This window comes from Bombina bombina, chromosome 1 (genome assembly GCF_027579735.1).
Source record: "Bombina bombina isolate aBomBom1 chromosome 1, aBomBom1.pri, whole genome shotgun sequence".
NCBI classification, from domain to species: Eukaryota; Metazoa; Chordata; class Amphibia; order Anura; family Bombinatoridae; genus Bombina; species Bombina bombina.
In genome coordinates, this window is record NC_069499.1 from 1226957113 (window position 1) to 1226979300 (window position 22188).

The following is a 22188-nucleotide window of genomic DNA, read 5'->3' on the forward strand; positions in this document are numbered from 1 at the left end:
GAGCAGTATATATACATACACAGGGACACAGATATATACATGCACAGAGCAGTATATATACATACACAGGGACACAGATATACCAGCACAGAGGAGTGTATATACATACACAGGACACAGATATACATGCACAGAGCAGTGTATATACATACACAGGGACACAGATATACATGCACAGAGCAGTGTATATACATACACAGGGACACAGATATACATGCACAGAGCAGTATATATACATACACAGGGACACAGATATACCAGCACAGAGCAGTATATATACATACACAGGGACACAGATATACCAGCACAGAGGAGTGTATATACATACACAGGACACAGATATACATGCACAGAGCAGTGTATATACAAACACAGGGACACAGATATACATGCACAGAGCAGTGTATATATACACAGGGACACAGATATACATGCACAGAGCAGTGTATATATACACAGGGACACAGATATACATGCACAGAGCAGTGTATATATACACAGGGACACAGATATACATGCACAGAGCAGTGTATATATACACAGGGACACAGATATACATGCACAGGGCAGTATATATACATACACAGGGACACAGATATATACATGCACAGGGCAGCATATATACATACACAGGACACAGATATACCAGCACAGAGGAGTGTATATACATACACAGGACACAGATATACCAGCACAGAGGAGTGTATATACATACACAGGACACAGATATATACATGCACAGAGCAGTATATATACATACACAGGGACACAGATATACCAGCACAGGGCAGTATATATACATACACAGGGACACAGATATATACATGCACAGAGCAGTATATATACATACACAGGGACACAGATATACCAGCACAGAGCAGTATATATACATACACAGGACACAGATATACATGCACAGAGCAGTGTATATACATACACAGGGACACAGATATATACATGCACAGAGCAGTATATATACATACACAGGACACAGATATACCAGCACAGGGCAGTATATATACATACACAGGACACAGATATACCAGCACAGAGGAGTGTATATACATACACAGGGACACAGATATATACATGCACAGAGCAGTATATATACATACACATGACACAGATATATACATGCACAGAGCAGTATATATACATACACAGGACACAGATATATACATGCACAGAGCAGTATATATACATACACAGGACACAGATATACCAGCACAGAGGAGTGTATATACATACACAGGACACAGATATATACATGCACAGAGCAGTGTATATACATACACAGGACACAGATATACATGCACAGAGCAGTGTATATACATACACAGGGACACAGATATGCATGCACAGAGGACTGTATATACATACACAGGGACACAGATATACATGCACAGAGCAGTGTATATACATACACAGGGACACAGATATACATGCACAGAGCAGTGTATATGCATACACAGGGACACAGATATACATGCACAGAGGACTGTATATACATACACAGGGACACAGATATACATGCACAGAGCAGTGTATATACATACACAGGGACACAGATATACATGCACAGAGCAGTGTATATGCATTCACAGGGACACAGATATACATGCACAGAGGACTGTATATACATACACAGGGACACAGATATACATGCACAGAGGACTGTATATACATACACAGGGACACAGATATACATGCACAGAGCAGTGTATATACATACACAGGGACACAGATATACATGCACAGAGCAGTGTATATATACACAGGGACACAGATATACATGCACAGAGCAGTATATATACATAAACAGGGACACAGATGTACATGCACAGTTTGTGTGTATATAAATATACACACACACACACACACACACACACAGGGACAGAGATATACATGCACAGAGAAGTGTATTTACATACACGGGGACACAGATATACATGCCCAGAGCAGTGTATATACATACACAGGGACACAGATATACATGCACAGAGCAGTGTATATACATACACAGAGACACAGATATACATGCACAGAGCAGTGTATATATACACAGGGACACAGATATACATGCACAGGGCAGTATATATACATACACAGGGACACAGATGTACATGCACAGTTTGTGTGTATATAAATATACACACACACACACAGGGACAGAGATATACATGCACAGAGGAGTGTATTTACATACACGGGGACACAGATATACATGCCCAGAGCAGTGTATATACATACACAGGGACACAGATATACATGCACAGAGCAGTCTATATACATACACAGGGACACAGATATACCAGCACAGAGGAGTGTATATACATACACAGGACACAGATATACATGCACAGAGCAGTGTATATACATACACAGGGACACAGATATACATGCACAGAGCAGTGTATATACATACACAGGGACACAGATATACATGCACAGAGCAGTATATATACATACACAGGGACACAGATATATACATGCACAGAGCAGTATATATACATACACAGGGACACAGATATACCAGCACAGAGGAGTGTATATACATACACAGGACACAGATATACATGCACAGAGCAGTGTATATACATACACAGGGACACAGATATACATGCACAGAGCAGTGTATATACATACACAGGGACACAGATATACATGCACAGAGCAGTATATATACATACACAGGGACACAGATATACCAGCACAGAGCAGTATATATACATACACAGGGACACAGATATACCAGCACAGAGGAGTGTATATACATACACAGGACACAGATATACATGCACAGAGCAGTGTATATATAAACACAGGGACACAGATATACATGCACAGAGCAGTGTATATATACACAGGGACACAGATATACATGCACAGAGCAGTGTATATATACACAGGGACACAGATATACATGCACAGAGCAGTGTATATATACACAGGGACACAGATATACATGCACAGGGCAGTATATATACATACACAGGGACACAGATATATACATGCACAGAGCAGTGTATATACATACACAGGGACACAGATATACATGCACAGAGCAGTGTATATACATACACAGGGACACAGATATACATGCACAGAGCAGTGTATATATACACAGGGACACAGATATACATGCACAGGGCAGTATATATACATACACAGGGACACAGATATATACATGCACAGAGCAGTGTATATACATACACAGGGACACAGATATACATGCACAGAGCAGTGTATATACATACACAGGGACACAGATATACATGCACAGAGCAGTGTATATATACACAGGGACACAGATATACATGCACAGGGCAGTATATATACATACACAGGGACACAGATATATACATGCACAGAGCAGTGTATATACATACACAGGGACACAGATATACATGCACAGAGCAGTGTATATACATACACAGGGACACAGATATACATGCACAGAGCAGTGTATATATACACAGGGACACAGATATACATGCACAGAGCAGTGTATATATACACAGGGACACAGATATACATGCACAGGGCAGTATATATACATACACAGGGACACAGATATATACATGCACAGAGCAGTGCATATACATACACAGGGACACAGATATACATGCACAGAGCAGTGTATATACATACACAGGGACACAGATATACATGCACAGAGCAGTGTATATATACACAGGGACACAGATATACATGCACAGGGCAGTATATATACATACACAGGGACACAGATATATACATGCACAGAGCAGTGTATATACATACACAGGGACACAGATATACATGCACAGAGCAGTGTATATACATACACAGGGACACAGATATACATGCACAGAGCAGTGTATATATACACAGGGACACAGATATACATGCACAGAGCAGTGTATATATACACAGGGACACAGATATACATGCACAGGGCAGTATATATACATACACAGGGACACAGATATATACATGCACAGAGCAGTGTATATACATACACAGGGACACAGATATACATGCACAGAGCAGTGTATATACATACACAGGGACACAGATATACATGCACAGAGCAGTGTATATATACACAGGGACACAGATATACATACACAAATTGATAGACATGAAAAAAGTACACCAACATTTATATATGTACAAACATTACACAGTATTACATTTATGAGTACAGATATAAAGACAGTGAAGAGGAAATATGCACAGACACAAAATAGCAACATCCACAGTGATGCAGAAGAACTACAGATACAGAGAGCCACTGGGAGATAAACACAAGATTGCACATTGAGAGGATAACGATTATAGAGACCCACGGTACAGAATAATAAGCATATTGCAACACAAATCCACAGGACCAAATATACAGAGCATTTCATCTAACACAGATGCTCAGGATTACATAGAGCTACACAGCATTACAGCTAGCACAGATGCTCAGGATTACATACATAAGTACTCAGGACATATAAAGAGCTACACAGCATTACATCTAACACAGATGCTCAGGATTACATACATAAGTACTCAGGACATATAAAGAGCTACACAGCATTACATCTAACACAGATGCTCAGGATTACATACATAAGTACTCAGGACATATAAAGAGCTACACAGCATTACATCTAACACAGATGCTCAGGATTACATGCATAAGTACTCAGGGTATACACAGATTTACGTAGCATTACATTTAGCACAGATGCTCAGGATTACATACATAAGTACTCAGGACATACACAGATTTACGTAGCATTACATTTAGCACAGATGTTTAGGATTAAATACATAAGTACTCAGGACATATAAAGAGCTACACAGCATTACATCTAACACAGATGCTCAGGATTACATACATAAGTACTCAGGACATATAAAGAGCTACACAGCATTACATCTAACACAGATGCTCAGGATTACATGCATAAGTACTCAGGGTATACACAGAGCTACACAGCATTACATTTAGCACAGATGCTCAGGATTACATACATAAGTACTCAGGACATACACAGAGCTACACAGCATTACATGTAGCACAGATGCTCAGGATTACATACATAAGTACTCAGGACATATACAGAGCTACACAGCATTACATGTAGCACAGATGCTCAGGATTACATACATAAGTACTCAGGACATATACAGAGCTACACAGCATTACATCTAGCACAGATGCTCAGGATTACATACATAAGTACTCAGGACATATACAGAGCTACACAGCATTACATCTAGCACAGATGCTCAGGATTACATACATAAGTACTCAGGACATATACAGAACTACACAGCATTACATGTAGCACAGATGCTCAGGATTACATACATAAGTACTCAGGACATACACAGAGCTACACAGCATTACATCTAGCACAGATGTTTAGGATTACATACATAAGTACTCAGGACATATACAGAGCTACACAGCATTACATGTAGCACAGATGCTCAGGATTACATACATAAGCACTCAGGACATACACAGAGCTACACAGCATTACATCTAGCACAGATGCTCAGGATTACATACATAAGTACTCAGGGCATACACAGAGCTACACAGCATTACATCTAACACAGATGCTCAGGATTACATACATAAGTACTCAGGACATACACAGAGCTACACAGCATTACATGTAGCACAGATGCTCAGGATTACATACATAAGTACTCAGGACATACACAGAGCTACACAGCATTACATCTAGCACAGATGTTTAGGATTACATACATAAGTACTCAGGACATATACAGAGCTACACAGCATTACATGTAGCACAGATGCTCAGGATTACATACATAAGCACTCAGGACATACACAGAGCTACACAGCATTACATCTAGCACAGATGCTCAGGATTACATACATAAGTACTCAGGGCATACACAGAGCTACACAGCATTACATCTAACACAGATGCTAAGGATTACATAAATAAATGCTCAGGACATACACAGATTTACACAGCATTACATGTAGCACAGATGTTTAGGATTAAATACATAAGTACTCAGGACATATACAGAACTACACAGCATTACATGTAGCACAGATTTTCAGGATTACATACATAAGTACTCAGGACATATACAGAACTACACAGCATTACATCTAGCACAGATGCTCAGGATTACATACATAAGTACTCAGGACATATACAGAACTACACAGCATTACATGTAGCACAGATGCTCAGGATTACATACATAAGTACTCAGGACATACACAGATTTACATAGCATTACATGTAGCACAGATGTTTAGGATTAAATACATAAGTACTCAGGACATATACAGAGCTACACAGCATTACATGTAGCACAGATGCTCAGGATTACATACATAAGTGCTCAGGATATACACAGAGCTACACAGCATTACATCTAGCACAGATGCTCAGGATTACATACATAAGCACTCAGGACATACACAGAGCTACACAGCATTACATGTAGCACAGATGCTCAGGATTACATACATAAGTACTCAGGACATATACAGAGATACACAGCATTACATGTAGCACAGATGCTCAGGATTACATACATAAGTACTCAGGACATATACAGAGCTACACAGCATTACATGTAGCACAGATGTTCAGGATTACATACATAAGTACTCAGGACATATACAGAGCTACACAGCATTACATGTAGCACAGATGCTCAGGATTACATACATAAGTGCTCAGGATATACACAGAGCTACACAGCATTACATCTAGCACAGATGCTCAGGATTACATACATAAGTACTCAGGATATACACAGAGCTACACAGCATTACATCTAACACAGATGCTCAGGATTACATACATAAGTACTCAGGACATATACAGAACTACACAGCATTACATGTAGCACAGATGCTCAGGATTACATACATAAGTACTCAGGACATATACAGAACTACACAGCATTACATGTAGCACAGATGCTCAGGATTACATACATAAGTACTCAGGACATACACAGAGCTACACAGCATTACATCTAGCACAGATGTTCAGGATTACATACATAAGTACTCAGGACATACACAGAGCTACACAGCATTACATCTAGCACAGATGTTCAGGATTACATACATAAGTACTCAGGACATACACAGAGCTACACAGCATTACATGTAGCACAGATGTTCAGGATTGCATACATAAGTACTCAGGACATACACAGATTTACATAGCATTACATGTAGCACAGATGTTCAGGATTACATACATAAGTACTCAGGACATATACAGAGCTACACAGCATTACATGTAGCACAGATGTTCAGGATTACATACATAAGTACTCAGGACATACACAGATTTACACAGCATTACATCTAGCACAGATGCTCAGGATTACATACATAAGTACTCAGGACATATACAGAGCTACACAGCCTTACATGTAGCACAGATGCTCAGGATTACATACATAAGTACTCAGGACATACACAGATTTACGTAGCATTACATTTAGCACAGATGTTTAGGATTAAATACATAAGTACTCAGGACATATACAGAGCTACACAGCATTACATCTAGCACAGATGTTCAGGATTACATACATAAGTACTCAGGACATACACAGGACTACACAGCATTACATCTAGCACAGATGCTCAGGATTACATACATAAGTACTCAGGACATACACAGAGCTACACAGCATTACATGTAGCACAGATGCTCAGGATTACATACATAAGTACTCAGGACATACACAGGACTACACAGCATTACATCTAGCACAGATGCTCAGGATTACATATATAAGTACTCAGGACATATACAGAGCTACACAGCATTACATCTAGCACAGATGTTCAGGATTACATACATAAGTACTCAGGACATACACAGAGCTACACAGCATTACATCTAGCACAGATGCTCAGGATTACATACATAAGTACTCAGGACATATACAGAGCTACACAGCCTTACATGTAGCACAGATGCTCAGGATTACATACATAAGTACTCAGGACATACACAGATTTACGTAGCATTACATTTAGCACAGATGTTTAGGATTAAATACATAAGTACTCAGGACATATACAGAGCTACACAGCATTACATCTAGCACAGATGTTCAGGATTACATACATAAGTACTCAGGACATACACAGGACTACACAGCATTACATCTAGCACAGATGCTCAGGATTACATACATAAGTACTCAGGACATACACAGAGCTACACAGCATTACATCTAGCACAGATGCTCAGGATTACATATATAAGTACTCAGGACATATACAGAGCTACACAGCATTACATCTAGCACAGATGTTCAGGATTACATACATAAGTACTCAGGACATACACAGAGCTACACAGCATTACATCTAGCACAGATGCTCAGGATTACATACATAAGTACTCAGGACATATACAGAGCTACACAGCCTTACATGTAGCACAGATGCTCAGGATTACATACATAAGTACTCAGGACATACACAGATTTACGTAGCATTACATTTAGCACAGATGTTTAGGATTAAATACATAAGTACTCAGGACATATACAGAGCTACACAGCATTACATCTAGCACAGATGTTCAGGATTACATACATAAGTACTCAGGACATACACAGGACTACACAGCATTACATCTAGCACAGATGCTCAGGATTACATACATAAGTACTCAGGACATACACAGAGCTACACAGCATTACATGTAGCACAGATGCTCAGGATTACATACATAAGTACTCAGGACATACACAGGACTACACAGCATTACATCTAGCACAGATGCTCAGGATTACATATATAAGTACTCAGGACATATACAGAGCTACACAGCATTACATCTAGCACAGATGTTCAGGATTACATACATAAGTACTCAGGACATACACAGAGCTACACAGCATTACATCTAGCACAGATGCTCAGGATTACATACATAAGCACTCAGAACATACACAGGACTACACAAATGCACAAGTATTCGTCTTAAAGGGCTATAATACCCATATGCAAAATCACTAAAAAGTGATGCAGTATAACTGTAAAAAGCTGACAGGAAAATATCACCTGAGAATCTCTATGTAAAAAAGGAAGATATTTTACATCACAATCTCCTCAGCTCTTTGGAATAAGTGCTGTGTAAAAAGTTATACTTCAGCTGCTGTCCGGCTGCAGATAAAATAAAATTAAGAAATGAACAGCAGCCAATCAGCAGTGCTGAAGTAATGAACTCTTTTACTGTGATCTCATGATATTTCACTTAACTCTCATGATATTTCATACTAAACTTCCTTAAACTTAATAGGGTAATAACATGAGTGTGCACGAGGCTCACTCCCTTGCAGGTCCCAGGACAGGCATACTGATTTGCTGCTTAAAGTCCATTACAATGGGATGTGAATACTTATTACATGTTGAGGTAAAATATCTTTTTTTTTTTACATAGAGATGTTCAGGTGATATTTTCTAGTCCACTTTTTACAGCTATGCTGCATCACTTTCAAGTGTTTCAACATTTGGGTATCATGGCCCTTTAACTAAACTTCTGGTATAGTCCTCCCTGTCCCTCCTAATCCCATATAAACTGCTATGTGTGAATGGCTAACAGGTATCCTGACTCTTACACAAAGCCCCTGTGAAATAAACGTCTTTATTTATACGGAATTCAAACAGCAGCTCCTCTAATGGATGTAAATAAATCCCCTGAGCTTGCACACTATTTTTGTATACAGTTTCTAAATAATAGTAGCACAGAAAGGATTCAATCACCTTGTATGAATTTAGATGAAACTTTAAGGGACAGCAAACATCTTATAATTAGAAGACATGTTGGGTTACTATAGAAAAACATAGCAACTAATTCTAAACATTTTTTAAATAAATTAACACCTTGTTTGCTGTGATGGTTTGTCAATAACCAAACTGCACCCACCATTAGCCCTATTTGGAGGAGACAATCTGCAGATCTGCTAGCCTTGGTCATAATGTTAGTATACAGTGAATTGTTTTGCAGTTGTTGCCAGTTAAAGCTAATTAGCAAAATATATGTAGCCGGGTTAGCCTTGAGAAGTCAGCACAGTGCATTTCAAGTTCTGAGAATTGGAAAATCCACAATTTTCAAAGCTAAAATACATGAAAAGAGGGCAAACTAAATAATGAAATTATATTGCAAATCTCAAAGTGTTTAATGTCCTATTGAAGGGACATAGTTGTGTAAAAAGAAAATTCTCAAATGTGTATTTGTTGATTGTAAAAAATTATGGGGTCATCGCAGTCTATAATTTTATAACTAAAATCAATGGAACAGTATTAGTTATCTGCAGTGGTACACCCAGAGGGAAATATTATGAAATCCTTTCCTCTGTTTAGGAATATGAAATAGTATTATGAAATAGTATTAAAGGGACGTAAAATACTTTTGGGGTAAATTATAATTCTTTAGAAAAACTTATTAAATTATGTATCTACAATAATCCCTTTTGACTTTAATGGTGTTTTTCTCTTGTGTGAGAACATTTTTCTGAATACATTTACACCTTATATGTTACAATTGTTTATTAATGATCAAACTCCCCCTCCACTATCTTTATTTGTAGGAACTAATCTGGATTTGTAACTAGTCATGATCATTTTGTTAATATACTGACAATCAATGCAAGTTTTACTATATTATCACTTCTGCGAAGGCCAATTAGGGGCAGACATGTAGCTTGGTTAGGCTTGTGAATCTTGCAGTATGCACTTCCAGTTCTCAGAGTTGGCAAATCCCACAATTTCAGAGTTAATTACAGGAAAAAAGGGGGCAAAATAAATAATGAAAAAGTATCACAAAGTTTTTGTTTACTTGTGCTTGAATATGAGCGCAATATTTGCACTCTACTCAGTAATACCAGCGCATGTAAATGTGCGCTGGTATTACAAGTACAGCGCAATTGCCTGACAGACTTACATTTTAGCCAATCAGTGCTGACTTATAACTCAATGGGAGTGAGCACAATGTTATCTGTATGGCATACATGAACTAGCACTGTCTAACTGAAAAAAATGTAAGGTAAGAGGCAGCTTCATGGTCTTAGAAATTAGCACATGAGCCTACCTAGGTTTAGCTTTCAAGAACAAATACAAAAAGAACAAAACAAATTTGATGATAAAAGGAAAATGGAAAGTTGTTTAAAATTGCATGCCCTATCTGACTCATTTACCAGGGGTAAGGGAGAGTGGCCTTAAAGGGACATAAAAACCTTTTTTTTCCTTTCATGATTCAGATACAGCATATGATTTTAAACAACTTTCCAATTTACTTCTATTATCTATTTTGTTACTCTTGAGATCCTTTGTTGAAAAGGATACCTATATAGAGTCAGGAGCTGCTGATTGGTGGCTGCATATAAATGCCTCATATTACCTGGATTCTTTCACCACCCTGCCATTTTCGGAATCCACCGGGATGCAGCTTTGCTGCATCCAGGTGGATTCTTTTGGCTGTGCGCGCAACCAACATTCTTTTGGCTGCCTCGCGCAGCCAACATTCCTTTGATAATGCATGTGCAACTGGCGATTGCGACGGATGCGTTACAAACGCGATTTATAGTATAGATTTTTACTCTTGCGCTAATGATTGGTGAATATTTCAGCACATTTGTTCATAGTAGCAAATGCCAGACAAGCTTGTTATTCTAAACAAATGTATGATTGCAGAACATACATTTGTTTTTACACAGGAATGGTAGAATATAAATCTGAGAGTCAACATTTAAATTCTAATTTAGTTATCTTTAATTGCATTTTAATATTGAATGTTACATTTGCAATTTTAATATTATACCATTATACCAAATTTGTTGAACAGAGAATGTCAAGATGAAAATTTGTTCTACTGCTTAAATACGATTGGTATTCTACACTCTTTATTTTGTTACTAAGATCTTGTTTTCTGTTCATCTGTATTAAACACAAGCACTTTCACCTACCCACCCCCCTCTACATACCCTGTCAGCCACCCTCAGTTTTATGCAACAAGAGGGAACTAGTAGAATAAAAACTTGTGTAATGTACCCCAGCACAAAGGAGAACAGCTATTACTGATCCAAAGGGACCTAAGAATCAAATACAACTTCTTATTCCTCTGGACTGATGTGTCCTCTACAGCTGCCAGTATAATGCATACAGAGGTGCTACAGGTAGCTGTGACTCGCCGCATTTAAAGGAACATTGCTTTGGTGTCCCACAATCCCTAGGGAGGCCAAAAAGCTAATCTGTATCTTAGGTTTTCAAATTGTCTAAATCAGCTACTTGATTTGCCAACTGAACTGCTTTGTACATTTGTATATTCCCAAAAAAGGTCTGCCAGGGATGAATTGTATGTATGTAAGCAGAGTAGGAAAAGTCAGTAAATATGTTGTAATTACAAGATATTTATGCAGTTATTTTTTTAATGGATTAACACCATGTTTGCTTCAGTTGTTTTTCAATAGCCAAACATTATCCAACACTTGCCTTTTTTTTTGCAGGAGCCAATCAGGACTTGTTACTGGAGATGACAAGGTTAGTCATGGTCATTAGCAAACTATCCATTGTATAGAAGTTTTTATCATTTCTGCGGAAGCCAATTAGGGAAATATATGCAGCATGGTTAGGCTTGTTCTTATTACTGGACACTGCTCAATTTTCAGACTTAAATTACATGAAAAGGGAAACGAATAAACAATGACAGTATAATAATGATATTCATGTTGAAATGGAGGTGCTTCTCGCTTAAATGGACAGTTTACTTGAATATTTGTATTGTTTAAAAAGATAATCCCTTTATTACTCATCCTCCAGTTTTGCATAACCAACACTGGTATATAAATATACTTTTTACCTCTGTGACTACCTTTTATCTATGCCTCTGCAGACTGCCCCCTTATTTTTGGTGTTTTTTACAAGGTAGTGAGCACAATGTTATCTATATGGTACACATGAACTAGCACTATTTAGTGGTGAAAAGCTATGCACTTATATAAGAGGAGGTCTTCTAGGGCTTAGAAATTGGAATATGAGGCTACCTAGGTTTAGCCTTCAGCAAAGAATACCAAGAGAACAAAACAAATTTGATGGTAAAAGTAAATTGGAAAGTTGTTAAAAATGTAAACTTTCATAATTCAGGTAGGGCATGCAATTTTAACTTTACTGTCCCTTTAAGAACATACCCTACATTTCTGTATGGGAAAGGAGTGAAACATGCATTACTGTATTCTGCTCTATACAGTTTAGTTCTTTAAAAATCATATTGAAACTATAATCTGAAAATTGTATTAATTATACACTTTAAAAATATTATTTATAGTAAAGATTTTATTAAAAGTACATCAAAGTGCACATTTAAATTGCACAGAAAAAATTATGTTTAAATTATGCAGAAAAAATGTAAACTGTATTTAAAGGGACATTAAACCCAGAAATTTTCTTTCATTATTCAGATAGATAATACAATTTTAAAAAAGTTTCCAATTTACTTCTATTATCAAATTTGCTTTGTTCTCATGCTATTCTTTGTTGAAGGGATACCTAGGTAGGTAGCGTGCACATGCCTGAAGCACAACATGACAGGAAATAGTGCTGCCATCTAGTGCCCCTGCTAATGTATAACATTTTTGCCAAACTGCTGCCATATAGAGCTGCAGAAACGTGCACACTCAGGCTTACTTTATTCCTTTTAACAAAGGATAACAAGAAAACGAAGAACATTTGATAACAGAAGTAAATTGGAAAGTTGTTTAAAATTGTATGCTCTATCTGAATTATGAAAGAAAAAAATTGTGTTTTATGTCCCTTTAATGTATAATGTAATTACCACAATACAAACTTAAAATCGTACCAAAAATGAAAAAAATCAGTGTACTTTGTTTTACTCTTGTCTTGGAAATGGAAAAAGTAGAATTCAATGCTAGTTATAAATACAATGTGTTTTGATTGGAATTTGCTGCTTGTTATCAGTGCCAGGTGCTCCCTGTTACATTCGATCCTCCTGTGAGATTCTCCATTGCTGAGAACTTCATTACTTTCTAAGGGAGGTAGTCGCTACTCACTGGGGGCCCGATTCTCTAATTTTCCCAGATAAAATATGAAAACCTTGCTGACACTCGCAGGGCTGTCCTCATGGTATTCTCCTAAAATCAGGGGCTGTCAATGTGAGTAGCAAGATGCCTCCCATAGAAAGTAATGGCGCTTCCTGGAAAGGAAATTCACTGGGGAGAGCAAAGGAAGAAGGGGGCACACATTCGCCTAGATTTAGAGTTTTGTCGGTAAAGACCCGCGTAGCTAACGCACCCTTAAGACAACGCTGGTATTTAAAGTTGTCTGAGGGGCTGCGTTAGGCTCCAAAAAGGGTGCGTTGAGCTGAATGTACCGCCACTTAAACCCTTAATACCAGTGTTTCTTACGGTAGTGGTAAGCTGGCAAAACGTGCTCGTGCACAATTCCCCCATAGGAAACAATGGGGCAGTTTGGGATGAAAAAAAACCTAACACCTGCAAAAAAGCAGCGTTAAGCTCCCAACGCAGACCCATTGTTTCCTATGGGGAAACACTCTCTAACTCTGCACCTAACACCCTAACATGAACCCCGAGTCTAAACACCCCTAACCTTACACTTATTAACCCCTCATCTGCCGCCCCTGCTATCGCTGACACCTGCATTATACTATTAACCCCTAATCGGCCGCTCCGGACACTGCCGCAACCTACATTATACCTATGTACCCCTAATCTGCTGCCCCTAACATCGCCGACACCTATATTATATTTATTAACCCCTAATCTGCCCCCCCCAATGTCGACGCTACCTTACCTACACTTATTAACCCCTAATCTGCCGACCGGACCTCACCGCTACTCTAATAAAGTTATTAACCCCTAAACCGCCCGCACTCCCGCCTCGCAAACCCTATAATAAATAGTATTAACCCCTAATCTGCCTCCCCCAACGTCGCCGCCACCTAACTTCAAGCATTAACCCCTAATCTGATGACCGGACCTCGCCGCTACTCTAATAAATGTATTAACCCCTAAAGCTAAGTCTAACCCTAACACCCCCCTAAGTTAAATATAATTTTAATCTAACGAAATAAATTAAATCTTATTAACTAAAGTATTCCTATTTAAAACTAAATACTTACCTGTAAAATAAATAGCACCAAAAAAATCCAGCAAACCTCCCAGGCGTATAATCAGTCAAAATTTATTTAAGGAAAACCGTGCAAAGAAATATAAAAAAAGTAAACATACTCTTTGCACGGTTTTCCTTAAATAAATTTTGACTGATTATACGCCTGGGAGGTTTGCTGGATTTTTTTGGTGCTATTGCTTGCTGTCTAACAACCAGCTTAAACCTCGGCGTCTTCCTGGACAAAGGCTTGGAATACCCGGTTTTGATATCGGCTGATGACGTCATCGCAAGCCGCTGGAGTGTGTCGATTGGCATTTCATAGAAGGCATTTCACAGAGGCGGGTGTACTCACAGAGTTTGGGACTTACCTGATCACAAAATTCAACAACGGCAGTCAAAGGTGCTTAGTACCGGCCCGGGGACCCACAGAGTGGTGAACGATCCGGAGGCTGATTAGGCTGCTCGGTATCCGCTTGAATCAACTTGTGCTGGTGAGTTTTCACAATACCGCTCTGTATACTCTAAGGAATAATGCTGCTGGGCATATGCACTATACAAGTCTGGAGCTGTCTAAAGGGGGATTTTTTGTGATTTACCTGTAAAATAAACCCTAATATAGCTACAATATAACGAATAATTATATTGTAGCTATTTTAGGATTTATATTTATTTTACAGGCAACTTTGTATTTATTTAACTAGGTACAATAGCTATAAAATAGTTATTAACTATTTAATTTCTACCTAGTTAAAATAATTACAAAATTACCTGTAAAATAAATCCTAACCTAAGTTACAATTAAACTAAACACTACACTATCAATAAATTAATTAAATAAATTACCTACAATTACATACAATTAAATAAACTAAACTAAATTACAAAAAATAAAAAAATACAAGAATATTAGGCTAATTACACCTACTCTAAGCCCCCTAATAAAATAAAAAAAGCCCCACAAAATAATAAAGGTCCCTACCCTATTCTAAATTAAAAAGTAACCAGCTCTTTTACCAACCCTTAAAAGGTTTTTTTTGCGGGGCATGCCCCAAAGTAATCAGCTCTTTTGCCTGTAAAAAAAATACAACCCCCCCATCATTAAAACCCACCACCCACATACCCCTACTCTAACCCAAACCCCCTTAAATAAACCTAACACTACCCCCCTGAAGATCTCCCTACCTTGAGTCGTGTTCACCCAGCAGAGCCGAAGTCTTCATCCGATGGGGCAGAAGAGGACATCCAGACCGGCAGAAGTCTTCATCCTATCCGGGCAGAAGAGGACATCCGGACCGGCAGACATCTTCATCCAAGTGGCATCTTCTATCTTTATCCATCCAACGAGGAGCGGCTCCATCTTCAAGACCTCCGGCGCGGAACATCCTTCTTCTCTGACGACTACCCGACGAATGAAGGTTCTTTTAAGTGACGTCATCCAAGATGGCGTCCCTCGAATTCCGATTGGCTTATATGATTCTATCAGCCAATCGGAATTAAGGTAGGAAAAAATCTGATTGGCTGATTGAATCGGCCAATCAGATTCAAGTTCAATCCGATTGGCTGATCCAATCAGCCAATCAGATTGAGCTCGCATTCTATTGGCTGATCGGAACAGCCGGTCTGGATGTCCTCTTCTGCCCCATCGGATGAAGACTTCGGCCCGGCTGGGTGAACACGACTCAAGGTAGGGAGATCTTCAGGGGGGTAGTGTTAAGTTTATTTAAGGGGGGTATGGGTTAGAGTAGGGGTATGTGGGTGGTGGGTTTTAATGTTGGGGGGGTTGTATTTTTTTTTTACAGGCAAAATAGCTGATTACTTTCGGGCATGCCCTGCAAAAAGCCCTTTTAAGTGCTGGTAAAAGAGCTGGTTACTTTTTAATTTAGAATAGGGTAGGGACCTTTATTATTTTGGGGGGGCTTTTTTTATTTTATTAGGGGGCTTAGAGTAGGTGTAATTAGCCTAATATTCTTGTAATCTTTTTTATTTTTTGTAATTTAGTGTTTGTTTTTGTAATTTAGTTTATTTACTGTATGTAATTGTAGGTAATTTATTTAATTAATTTATTGATAGTGTAGTGTTAGGTTTAATTGTAATTTAGGTTAGGATTTATTTTACAGGTAATTTTGTAATTATTTTAACTAGGTAGCTATTAAATAGGTATTAACTATTTAATAGCTATTGTACCAAGATAAAATAAATACAAAGTTTCCTGTAAAATAAATATAAATCCTAAAATAGCTACAATATAATTATTTGTTATATTGTAGTTATATTAGGGTTTATTTTATAGGTAAGTATTTAGTTTTAAATAGGAATACTTTAGTTAATAAGATTTAATTTATTTAGTTAGATTAAAATTATATTTAATTTAGGGGGGTGTTAGGGTTAGACTTAGCTTTAGGGGTTAATACATTTATTAGAGTAGCGGCGAGGTCCGGTCGTCAGATTAGGGGTTAATACTTGAAGTTAGGTGGCAGCGACGTTAGGGGGGGCAGATTAGGGGTTAATACTATTTATTATAGTGTTTGCGAGGTGGGAGTGTGGCGGTTTAGGGGTTAATAACTTTATTAGAGTAGTGCGAGGTCCGGTCGGCAGATTAGGGGTTAATAAGTGTAGGTAAGGTAGCGGCGACGTTGGGGGGGCAGATTAGGGGTTCATAGGGATAATGTAGGTGGCGGCGATGTGCGGTCGGCAGATTAGGGGTTAAAAATATTTATTATAGTGGAGGCGATGGGGGGGACCTCGGTTTAGGGGTACATAGGTAGTTTATGGGTGCTAGTGTACTTTAGAGCACGGTAGTTAAGATCTTTATAAACGACATTAGCCCATAAAGCTCTTAACTACTGACTTTTTTTGGCGTTAGGAGTCTTGTCGGTAGAGGGTCTACCGCTAACTTCAGCCAAGACTCCAAATACCAGTGTTAGGAAGATCCCATTGAAAAGATAGGATACGCAATTGGCGTAAGGGGATCTGCGGTATGGAAAAGTCGCGGCTTGAAAGTGAGCGTTAGACCCTTTCCTGCCTTAGGAGCCCTTAACGCTGCTTTTGACGGTTAACGCAGAACTCTAAATCTAAGTGTATACAAATAATATGCTGCAGCCAATACAGATCAGATTAAAATACTATACACAAGGTAGAGACACTTCTTTAATACAGTTTCTATGCTTCAGGCTTAATTTTACTGGTTATATTTATTTCTTAGAAAATCTCACAAGCTCAGAGACATTTAGATCATTGTCCTGGGACTTCCATGTTTTGCCCCCTTTTTTTTTACAATTGAATAAGGACTTGCTATGCAATGGTTTGTGTGATAATTCTCTCCAGGCCATTTAGTTTTAGAGAATCTCTAGAATTCACTAGATAAATAAAAATGTGAGATGATTTGCAGGTGTAACTTGCTTAGAGAATATAATTGAGACCTGTAAGAAAATTACAGACACGCCCAATGAACGGTGCTATTCAGCCCACTTGCCAAGGCTACAAAACTTATTTAAGAAAATAATTGTTTTGTGCTTTTAACATTGTGCGTTTTTAATATTTGTGTACTGTGCGCATTAAGAACAATTTAATTTACTGCTTTTTACTGAGTCATTTAAATTTTCACTTTCCTGTATGTTTTTCACTCAAATTTTAATAGGTGTTATTAAACAGTTTTTTAATACATGCAATAATTACTTTCAAAATTCTTTTTCACCTGCTTATTTTATTGAACACTATAATGTAATTAATGTTTGTGTCTCATTCACATACAGAAAAGTACTCTACTCCTCATAGTGAGATACAGAGCTCTCATTGTAAAATGTAATTTTAGCAAATCCTGTGAAAAACCTAGTAGCACAAACAGATATTTTGAGCAGAGAGAGCTTTAGAGAACTTGTGGTAATAAGTATAACCCAACTGCTTAGTGTTTTTTTTATTAATAGAAATCATCACAATATGTAAACAGTATTATTATTTATTTATTTTAAAAGGATTTTACCTTTTATTTCTTCTTTTTAACTTTACTTCTGAAGGATCTATTACTTCCTCTCACAGCCCCACAAAGCAAAGTACCAGTTTTTCCTTTAACCTCTTCGATGCGCACAATGAGCTATGTTCATCATGCACATCACAGCCTACAGGTGCATGACGATGCCTCTTCATCATTTAGGGGGATTGCTATTAAAACGGTTTTCGTCGATCCCCTGCACTACAGGCCAGGGATCCGTTGGTGGCCTAGCGGGTAACACTCCCAGGCTTCATTGGAGTGCTGGTGACATCACCATGTACGCAAATGGAAACGTCACAAAGGGGCTGAGCCAGGAAGCTCAGTGGAGCTGCTAGGTAGCTGGATGGGTAGATTCTTGGAGCAGTAAAAGAAAACTGATCATTTTAAAAACAAAAACGCACAGGGATTATAGATTATATGCACAATTTAATGGCACCATTGTGAATCTGCTGGGCCTGCTTAATTTTTTTTTATAATTTGTGTGATTTGCTTTCTGAAATTTGACTTACAGTAGGGTTTAAATGTAGGTAGCTAAAAAGCTCATAATTGGCACAGCACTTGGGTGTAAAAAAGGCTTATCAGCAAAAGTGTTAAAAAGATCCTAGAAGACAGCTAATCTAGCGGCAGCAAGTTTATTGCCCATGTTCAGTTCTGTTGCTGCAAAAATCATGTGACAGTATAACTTAAGTTCTGTAATGCCTGTTTGCTTATCTAGCTGCAGGCAGTGGTTACACTGATAATATTTAACTGCTCATTTAGTAAGACATCAAGTTAGAAATTGGTTACTTTTTATGTTTACTTTGATTTAACATATTTTGTCTACTAAAGGAGCATTGTTTCATAGCCCTTTAAATCCAGACCTTTTTAAATCCCTTAACGACAGCTGCTATCATTTTCACATTAAAGGGGATAAGTAGCCCGGCTCTCGCTAACAGCAGAGAGACCACACTATTGCCAAATGCCTCCTGGAGAGAGGCGTGTAGTTATAGTGCACCTTGGCACTTTCTCTAAGAAATGACCGTACAGAGCACGTCTGTGTCATTAAGGGGTTATAGGGACATGAAACCCAAATAATTTATTTCATGATTCAGATAGAACATGCGATTTTAAACAACTTTGCAATTTACTTCTATTATCAATTTTACTTCATTTTTGTGATATCCTGTATTGAAGGAGCAGCAATGCACTACTGGGAATAAGCTGTTCACCCTGATAAGCCAATAAAAAGAGGCATTTATGTGCAGCCACCAATCAGCAGCTAGCTCCCAGCTTCTGTGCTTTCCTAGGTATACTTTTCAACAAAGGATACCAAGAGAACAAAGCAAATTAAATAATATAAGTAAATTGGAAAGTTGATTAAGATTGTATGCTGTATCTGAATAATGAAAGAAAAATGTTTGGGTTTTCTGTCCCTTAAGCAAATTTAGGCCTGTATGTATTTGTACCATTGCCAAATGTTCTCTGGCATTTGTAGCGTATAAACAAGAAATGTAAGAAGTAGAGCAATATTTTTGTTTTGCACTTACTGAGCTATAAAATCAAAAGTACTCTGTCCCCTCCAAGCTCTTGCTAACATTTTGATTTAGCACCCACTGTGATGTTTCACTATTGATCTTTAGTCAGTTCATTTAGCTAAAGTGCTTAGCATCCTCTACTAAGATAGCAAAACATCATATTAATAAATATTTAATTTAATCAAGGCAAACATAGTGAGTTGTATTACTGATTTTACTAAACCCACAGTTAGATGCAGCATTGTGTAATATATTAAACATTCCAGCTTTATATACAAACCCAAAGCTAGTGATCAATGCAGGTTATAAGGACATAAGTCCAATTTTTACATACACATCAGAAATTAATTACTGCATTGCAAAAGATTTGCATATAAAATGTAATCATTTATACATATGTAATAATGTCATCTTAGAACACAGAAAAAACTTTAATGTGTGAAAACACACAAGAGTATCAAAACTGAGGCGCTCAAAAGAGCTAAATATATGCAGTATCTGGCTAACAACATAGTATACAATCAAATATATTTAATAAAAAAGACAAAAAATACAAAAGGTTTAAAAACATATACACATAAGAAAGGGGTTAGTACAATACATCAATGTATATACACATATAGCTCATTATACATATGAGAGGCAATGATAAAGAAAGCCAGCAGCAGAGTCCAATGGACAAATAGTGAGTGATATGGTAAAGCATCCATAGGGAGAAAGGGATCCAGAGCGTAGTGAGACAGGGAATCCTTGTCACAAAGTATGAAAGTATAGGAAAATAAGGGGTTACTCAGTACTACACTGGGTTAAGTGATAGAGTCCTCATTCGTAGCATAAGCTTTTTAACTTGAGCCAATCACTGTGCACAAAGCAGTTTCAGTAGGTTCAGCAAAGCTCAGCAAATCGGACCGCTTTTTCCAAATGCAGTTACGGTCTTCACTATAGTGAGTGTGCTGACTACGGAAACCTAGACTGGCCAAAAACAGAGCAACGCGTTTCGTCAATGTTGCCTTTCTCAAGCTCTGTTCTTACTGATCATTCATGGCGCTATATATGGTCATGTGATAACAAAGTGAATATATACAAAATAGATGGAATATTTCAAAAAATTTTAAAATTACAAATTCATGATACTCAAACTAACATAGTCTATTATAGAAATTGTATATCTGCATGCCTAGTGTGAACACACATACCATGCAACTATTAGACTTTTTGTTAGTCTGACAAAAAAGCTGACTATTCAGATATATGATTTTTTATAATAGACAATCACAAGACCACATTCATTCCTCCAAACACCATGTAATAAATCCAAATAAAGAAAACCATCCTCCATTATATATATATTCTATTAACTATTACCAGATATTAGTCCCTCAAATTATTATACATTGAATTTGAAGCTAATCACATTCCACCTCTAAGTATACTAGTTTATTCATTTATTTATTTGCAGACGTATAGATTGTATCCATTACATAGATTGAATTTTCCTCAGCTAATATACTCTACTGGAG

At 37.7% G+C, this 22188-nt stretch overlaps 1 protein-coding gene across 1 annotated transcript in view; it reads left to right on the forward strand.

Annotated features, from left to right (window-relative positions):
* Positions 1–22188, forward strand: part of SMPD3 (sphingomyelin phosphodiesterase 3) — a 492747-nt gene that overhangs the window by 112247 nt on the left and 358312 nt on the right. Inside the window, exon 2 of the mRNA XM_053700472.1 lies at positions 12529–12562. The gene's annotated coding sequence lies outside the window, so the exon portion shown is untranslated. The remainder of the gene's footprint in view (positions 1–12528; positions 12563–22188) is intronic.